Below are 9405 nucleotides of genomic sequence, written 5' to 3' on the forward strand. Positions count from 1 at the left end.
AAGAGGAGATGCTACACCATGGTAAACATACCCCCGTCCCAACTATTTTGAGACCTGTAGCAGGCATCAAATTTGAAATGAGCTCATTTTGTGCATAAAATTGTAAAATTTCTCAGTTTAAACATTTGTTATTTTATCTATGTTCTGTTGTGAATAAAATATTGGCTCATGTGATTTGAAATTCTTTTAGTTTTAATTTATTCAAATAAAAAAAAAAATGTCCCAACATTTCTGGAATTTAGGTTGTACTTTCAGTGTGTAATCTGTACATAGTTTGAGTGTCAGTACATGCACATGTTTCTAGGTTAATGCTAGGTTATAATGATGTGAAATTCTTCTGACTGATGCTTCTTTATTTAGTAGTCAGCTTTGTTGATAGGTGAAAATGAGGTGTAATTTTCTGTCCAGTCATTAACTTACTGTCAAGCTTACATTGGCACCGCAGGAATGAGCCCAGAAACCCTATAATGAAAGGTCTGTAAGACGAATGTCAAGTCTCATGTGACAACCAAGAAAAATCATCAAGAAACATCTAGCCTATACACACACACACACACACACACGACTTGGAAGTGAAGTTTGACATACAGTAGGCCTATATTTATTCTATTTTATTTACTATTCTTATATTTCTCATTCTTATTTTACAATACCGCACCGACAAAAATAGTCCACCAGAAGAGGGAGGGTGGGGGTTCAGGAGGAGGGCGTGGGGCAGAAGAGGGGCAGGCAATGGGAAAGGGGCACAGTTCAATGGGCCAGGGTGGAGTAGATGGAGGAAGTAGCCAGGGAGGAGCCCGGAGCAGGAGGAGCCAAGTGGGGAACCAAAGTCCAGCCAGGAAAGCAGTCGCCAGAGGGAGGATCCATGGTGGAGTTCGGGCAGGCAACACCAGGGGGCCGACTGACAGAGATGACGCAGGGGAGTAGGAGCCCAGGTTGGAGCAGAGCAGCCGCAGAGCCAGGGTTACATCGAAGATCCGGAGGGCCTAGGTGGAGCCAGTGGCTCAGGCGACTGAGGCAGAGGCGGGGATCCGGAATGCCACGGCAGAGCCTGAGTGACAGAGGACGAAGGTGGAGCCGGAGGGATGGAGGAGCCCGACGGAGCCAGAGGGATGGAGGGATGAGGCAGAGCTGGAGGAGTAGAGTCCCGAGGAGTAGGCAGGGGGACGACTGACCAAGGTGGAGCCGGAGGGAAGAGTGAGCCTAGTGGAGCTGGTGGGATGACGGGCCACGGTGGAGACGAGGGAGCCAGGAGCCAAGGTGGAGCCGATGGGTCGGAGGGCCGAGGTGGAGTCCGGGTCTTGAAGGCTGGAGGCAGAGACTGGGGATCCTCCAACCCTGAGGAAGCTGGTGACAGGAAGTCCCGAAGCACAACCGACCCACCGGACATGGCGTGCTGAGGGTGAACTGAAGGTTTTTCTGAGGCAGCAGAGACAGGGCTGATGGACTGGCTGGCTGATACAGAGGAGGAGGGAGTGGGAAGCTGGGTAGGAACCTCCTTGAGATTGCCGTTGAGGAGCTGGCTGAGTAAGGAGAACTGGGCGGGGCTAGCGGGGGCTCTGGAGAGCTGCACGGAACCAGCGGGGGCTCTGGAGACAATGGGGAAGTGGGCGGGACCAACGGGAAAGGGAGAAGCCAGAATTCCTCCTCATTCAAACAGTTCAACAGTTCCAAGTCCAGTTACAGCTCACCCTCAGTGGTGGGGGAGTGGGCAGAGATATCCTCCATTCCCTCGATCTACACAATTATTCCCACGACACACGGTGTTGCCGGCTCACACACCTGGTCAGTTACGTTCTTGAGCCCTGGCTCAGGGGCGATGAGAGGCTCTGTCACTTTAAATGGTGCTGGCTCTTTAATCGCGGCCCGCTCAGGCTCTGCGGCTGCGGTGGGCTCTGGCGAACACTCCGTGCAGCGTGATGGTGAGGGCTGGCTGGGCTCTGGATTGGGAGTGGGTCTGGAGTTGTCCTCGGCAGGGCAGATGGAGAAGAACAGTCCATTATTCTCCAGCACCCACTCCATACAAGCGGCGAAATTCTCCTTGGGACCGTCCTCTGGCAGGCATGCCTTACACCGCTCGCTCAGGCTGGTGATGTAGAAAACACAGAGGGAGCGGTCCGGGAAGTGAGGTCGATAAAGTCCCTGGTGTGGTCTTCCAGCGGACTGTCCTGCTGCTCCAGGCAAAGCCAGGCAAAGCCTCCCATAGAGGGAGGTCCATAGAGTGAGATGAACGAAAACAAAACAAACAGAAAAAACACTGTTAAATATACTCAACTGAGGGTCCGCTATTCTGTTATGTGTGAGCTGGCTAAAGGAAGTGCACGACGAAGGAACAGAGTAAACAGGGTATTTAATCAAGAATCCAGGAGTAAATCCAACACTCAGCAACACAAATCCAAATCAACATCAATAGCGGACAAAGAATCAGCGGAGAACACAGGACTTATAAACAGTGAACGTAATCAGGAAGAATTGAAACAGGTGGGAGTAATTAATCAAAAACCATGGCAACTAATAAGGGAACAAATAAACGAGAACAGAGCAACTAAACCAAAACAGACCATAACCGTGACACAGTGAGAGTAGATAGAGGCATTATATTTTCACTATTTTGGTTTCACCCCCCTCCCCCAACATTGCTGGCTAACTCTGCCCATTGTGAGATTTCATTGGTCCAGTAGTTGGCTTAATATATTTCTGATTGGCTGTTATTTTTTTCTTCTGTAGTGTAGCAGTTTTCTTTCAGTGTGAACAGTTTTCTGCAGTCTGGTTTCTGAGATGTTCAACTTCACTGGGCGGTGCATACAGGAATATTCATGACTTTCTGTTTGGTGTTTAAGCGACTGTAAAAATTAGTGCATGCTCTCTGGGTTACAGAAACTGATTTCAGACAAGTAGGCTAATTACATACCAAACATAATGAAATCAGCATTGAACAAAGCTAATCTAGATTGCAACTGTTCAAATATACACATCAATTTATATATTTTGGCTTGTGTTGTGTATGATTTAATGTTCACAGCCAGTCATTTGCCAGCATTAGGGATTTGCTCCATTCAAGTAAATAAACCAACTGCCATTAAATATTTTGTATGCTTTTGTTTTAACTTGAGAGTCTTTAAAGTGTGCTGTTTAATAACTCTGCCAAAATGCATCTATGGTGACATTATAAAGTTTCTGCTTTGTTTAATCTGTGCCATTTCTTAATCACTTGCTCAGCTGGTAAATAATTTCAAAGAGACTTTAATATTAAATGAAAGATTTTTTCCACCAAAGCAATGCATTTAATGGATCACAATGCATTATATGTTTAGAGATTAAAAAAGTGCAAAAATATGTTTTTTTCTCTTTTTGACCACCTGATGCAATGTGATCAGTGTGACAGTGGATATGGAACTATAAAATGCATTTTGGTCAAGTTACTTGTTTTAGGTCTATTCTATAGCATTAACATATAAATGTAATGTAATGTATTGTACATGTATTTTAAATGTCAAATGCAAATATTAAAGTTACTCAGTGGAGTAGGTGCATTTTGTTGAATAAAGAGAACAGTGGATTCTGTGCTACAGATTTATTCACATGAAATGAAAGAGTTGTTTATGTCTCCATAGGCACATTTTGTCAAAGATATCAAACAATACAGACGTAAATAAATAAAGAAATAAATGGCTGTTGGCTCATTTACTTGGAGCGTATCAACGATACCTCTAGCAAATCAATTGCTGTAATCTTATCACACGTAACACATGACACAATCTATAAATTGTTATAGATTACAGTTTCAATTTAATTGCGTGTCTGGAAACAGTTTTTGTGATCTAATTCTAAAGAGTTTTAATGCTTTAACAGGGAAATTATGAACATTCATGTATGCTTCACCCAGTGCAACTGAATATTTTAGAACACCAGACAAAGTCTCTAATAATTTCTTGTCTCTGGATTGTTGTTGCATCGCCCCTGGTTATGACATCTTGTTACATGTCCTTAGATTTTAGTATTTGATTAATTCAAGGACTCTGAATGCACTCATTACTACCTGCCCAAAATAATTAACTTCTCTTGGAAACACTACAAACTTCTAAATCAATGAAGACTCTCCTAGTCTTTTTAAATTAATATGGCTGATCCAGCTTGCTTCTCCCATCCAGTGTCCTTCTATTGGCCTTCACATAAAACCATCATTTCTGCTTCTGTGCCTGCAGGATAATCAATTATTTACTTCTCATCACCGTCTATTGTCCAAAACTGATCATCGCTATTATAGCATGCTGGGGAAGAAATCTCATTAAACAGTTTTCTCATCAGCAAGAACATCATTCTGTCACCTGTCTGACTGGACCGTGGGCTGCAGGAAATTGGACACATCGCAACATTTTCTCCTAAATATTTGAGACTTCACCTTGCAGAACACCTTAATGGACACAATGGTCCGTCCTTCAGCGGTGAACCTGAGGCAAGGCGGGTCCTTCTGTGCTGCGATGTCTGACTGAGCTAAAAAAAAGCATTTGATTGATCGCCTTGGCTTTTTTTTTTGGTCTGAATACAGTATTTTATTTCAAGCAGACATGCTTTTTTGCTCTGTAATGCCTCCAAACTTGTGTTATCCTGGCTGACTTGCTTCAGTTTAAATCTTGATGTCCATCTCGCAGACCTTGAATTTTCTCAGCGGGCCGTGACGCCATGCTTTAGTTATGAAGCCAATGATAGGGCGAGTGTCTCCTGAATTAAAGGAGCAGTGTTACAGGAGCTATCAGTCCGGAGCTCATTAGAGAGGATGTGATCTGACAGTGTGTGTCAAAGCGTGAACACCGCACACAAATAAAAAGTGAATGTGCTGCCTCAGCAGCCCTCGTGGTCTCTCCTCTCTGAAAGCGGGCTGACTCAGTCAGAGGAAGAGCCATGGGTGGAATTAAAGGCCTTGTATTCATCTTCCAGGCAGGTGGACATAAAGACAAGCAGCCATCCACAGTCCAGCCATTAACCACAGTATACTGTGTGTGTAAAAGGAGTAATTAAGATAAAAGAGATGCTGGAGGTGCTAAAGTTGTCACAGGAGAATCGTTTCTTTTTGCGGAGGCAGAATGTCGTGTAACTAAAGCACATAGGTTTGTGAATTTTGGAGCTATCAAACAATTATCTTACCCATAGGGTAGTGTTTAATAAATTTTAAAGATCTCTCATCTACATTAAATGATTTGTTAGATAGTTCATATTTTATGCTACTTACTGCACAGCAGCACATAACACAAGTCATGCCTTAAGTGTCCGCAACTGCAAAACTGTACAATCATAAATTTAATGCAGAAATGCACAAATGTTGTTGCATTTGCTTTCTGCCTCACATTTAAACTTGTACAACACATGTATTAAAATTACATATTGCATTAAAATACACATACAGAATCACCCAACAAATGGTCCCAAAACGTATTTGGAAACTTAAGCAACAATTAAAATGTACAGTACACATGTATTTCTATCAGAATATAAAACAAGATTATTTAAAATCTTGAAAAAAACAAAAAAAACATAGCAAAAGCACACTTTTGTATTAAAACATTTCACAAAATGAAGCTTGTTAGGTTGCAAAATATGAACCAATATATTACATGTATATATGTACACGACTTAAAATCAGAAACAAAAGCAATTCATCAAAGAGCCAAGAATAATCGTAATATACAATGCAAGGTTTATTAGACAATTAAACTAGGAAGCAAACTAGAAAAGAAATGCTGAAAAGAAATAGAAAAAATGCTGAAAAATATTTCATACAATGAACTACACCAGGGGTTATTCTCCTAAGACACCTGTTGTGCGAACTTGAGGGGAAATCACTTCATACATCCACGAAAAATGACCTTGAGATCATTTAATTAAAAATAATTGAAAAAAAAGGCTCAGAAATTGATGATAGTTCACAGAAAAGCCCTGTCATAATATTTATTTGTTTATTCATTCATTCATTTATCTTGATTTCATTCATTTTTTTATTATTTAACAGAATGAAATTAATGCATTATAATGTTATATAGACTATATTTTTGTTCACACTAGGTTAAGTATTGATAGTATTAACATATACAGCCTAACTGTAACGGTCACCATATTGTATTTTTAAAAATTAATTTAATGTGTGCATTTTATCTTTGTATATATAATTTTGTGAGTGCATATGTGATGTACACTTGAAAATGAATGTATATTTGTTGGAAGTTTTGACATTGCTTTACTGAAAAAGTTGTCAGTTCATGGCCAGAATAAGCTGCAAAGTGGACCAGACTTTACGCCGATACTCAAAAGTCTGGTTCTACAAGACCAGCACTGAACAAACAATAGCCCTGATGTGAGAATAGAGATGATCAGACCTACTTCTGCGGCTTTACAATAGCGCTTACAGTCTGTGACATCTGAATAGTGCTCCTGTGATGCAACAAAAGAGTTTCTAAGCTTCTCCCTTCTCTGCGTCCCACTGCCTGCTCTGAAGTAGTTGTCATCTCTGATTGTACAAATTAACTGCTGCAGCTAAAAATCTGGAACAAAGACTTGAAATGTGGTATACGGAAAGGTGATAAAGCGACAGGCTTGTGGAACAAGATGCTCGGCTCAGATTTAATCCACCAGACAGATCACGCTGCCAGAAAATCACACCTCATAGTGAGAGAGAGAGAGAGAGATTGGTGGCATGTACTAAAAATAACTTGAATACTAAAATGTAGCCTATTTATTTATTAATTTCACTCCCCATTCAAACATCTGTTAGTTTTGCATCAATACACAAAAGCTAAAAAGGAACAGAGAGCGGCAATCAATAGTAATTTAGCGTGGACCTTGAATTTGCCCTCAATTTAATCTGAAAACATTTCAGGATGCAAGTCTGTGAATTTACCGTCGCACGATGAAGTCTATTATTATTCTGAATCACAGGATCAGCATTGCATTCAGACTGAATGTTATATATTATGACTCAAAGATCAATTTTAGTCCCTGCTATAGCGAAACCTCCAGCGGGACATTATCTTAGTATCTGTGGTTGGTGTTAGAATACTGGTCATTTCTCAAGTATGATTATTATCTTCAGCAAAGGGCAAGCGATGAATTTATATATCAAATAGTGTTTTCTTCTGCTGCAGAATCTTGACAGCAAAGTGCTTATCTGAACAAGAACGTTCACCAGTTTGTGAGATATGCATTTTGTGGCAGTAGGGTAATATGTTGTCTGATGATACAAAACATCAATCATGCTCTATAGCCGTGATTTATTGCTTGTGGGAATTTACAGGCATTTATTTCATGTAAAAAAGAAAATGATTTTGTCAAAAACATTTGGATTTAAAATTATACATTTTCTGAAAAAAAACCCCCATCTGAGACTACAACTGAAAAGAAAAAAAATGGCCTTAAATGATTTTCATTCAGTAATTGGTAGTAAATTTAACATAATTACAAAGAAATGGCACGTAACATTGAATTAAACATGAAATTTTGAAGTAGAAAAACTAAAATTGTATTTTCTTGTAAAACATCCAATAATCTTTGTTTTATTTACAATTCAGGCATTTTTAAGTGTGACTTTTGTCACCATTGTACATACAGTAGGCCTAGTCACACAATTTTATATATATTATGGGTAACACTAAGGATGTACAAGTTTCTAATTAGATAATGCATTATATATATATATAATACATATTGTTTAATAATTATTTGTCAGGGATCTGGAAGGAGGACCCAATAGCAGAATGAATGACAAAGGTTTATTAACAAAACAGACTGATACAGGAGGGTAGTGACGTGCACATGTAACAACATCAAAAAACACAATAAACAGAGACAGCTGGGGAGGACCACTGGAACAGTCTCGGACAGCAACTGGCAGATTACAATGGCAGCAAAAGGAGCGGCAAGACCAGGCAGATAGAGAGGACCAAACAAGGCACCATAGAGCAGAGCGCAGATACTTGTTGACTGCCGACTCCGAAGCAGACCAAGTGCCAGGCATGGAGAACCAGTGGCAGGACTCACAGGAACAGGTCAGGACAGGACCTCTAACACAAGAGACAAGACAAGGCTCCACAGGCACACAAATTACTCCAAAGCAGGCAGGGGATAAATAAAGCAAAAGAACTAATAAAAAGGAGGGTAACATAAGAAATCATTACTCATTTAACCAAGACAACTAACTTAAAATATAGCAAACAAATACAAAACAAGATCAAGACAAGAACTGAAATTATTAAAATAAAAGCAAAGACAAACAAAAATGCAAAACAAGGAGCAAGACAAGAACATTAAACCACAAAGGACTAAACAAGACGAGAACACAAGACCAACCAGACAAGGCGACAGAAACACGTACTCAGCCACATCCACAGGCAGAGACAAAGACAAAGACAGTGACAGAGGGGGTGAGAATGACAACGAACCAGCAAAGACAATAGGGCAAGGGGCCCTATAAATAGGGAGGAAAACACACGAGGAACAGGTGAAAGCAATACACTAATAAGGACTCAACAAGGGCTAACAAGAAGGTGTGGTAAAGATGAAACAAGGAGGAGGAGCTAGAGAAGCACATGGCCGACAAAACAAAGCCATGTGCTAACACAAGACAACACACACAAGGCAAACAGAGTGTCAGGGCCGAACCCTGACATTATTTAAAAGTATCGTTCATCATTGATTCAGGTTAATTATTGATGTTCCTAATGTTAACATATACACCCTACACTGTAAAAGAAAAAGAAAAAAGTTGTAAATAAAGCAAATACTGTTTGGTTTTACAAGAAAATACTTTTCAGTTTTTCTACTTCAAATTTTCAAGTTTAATTCAGTGTTACTTGCCATTATTTCATAATTGTTTGTGAAGTTTACTAACAATTTCTAAATGAAAATAGTTTCTATACCATTTTTGGTAACCTTGTTACACGTTACATGTACTTACTAAGCCAAACCCCAATCACTGGATTTTTCATCCCCTAACCATATAGTAAGTACATGTAGTTAATTAATATTACTTAGTACTTAAATGTATAATTACATTGTAAGAAGGACATCTTAAAATAAAGTGTAACCCCATTTTTTTTTTTTTAGTGCAGAGGTTCTTGCACACTAAGTATGAAATTTTCATATGCGGTTTTCCATTTTTTCGCATTCGCCATCTTTTCCTATCAAAATGCTTGCTACGGATGCGTAAACACAGAAAATCAAACCTGGTCCGAATTTTTTTTTTATGGCGGACAAAAGTTTCGGAAGCAGAGTATAAATGTGATTGACACAACTTGAGGTCGTATTTATTTTTAACGTGCAAAAATTTTGGACTCAGTGTGCATTTTCACTCAGAAATTGCTAGTAAATTTTTCAAAGTTGAGATTTGAAATTTTTCAAATCTGAGGGTGCAAAAAA

The sequence above is a fragment of the Onychostoma macrolepis genome, chromosome 23, assembly GCF_012432095.1.
Source record: "Onychostoma macrolepis isolate SWU-2019 chromosome 23, ASM1243209v1, whole genome shotgun sequence".
Classification (NCBI taxonomy): domain Eukaryota; kingdom Metazoa; phylum Chordata; class Actinopteri; order Cypriniformes; family Cyprinidae; genus Onychostoma; species Onychostoma macrolepis.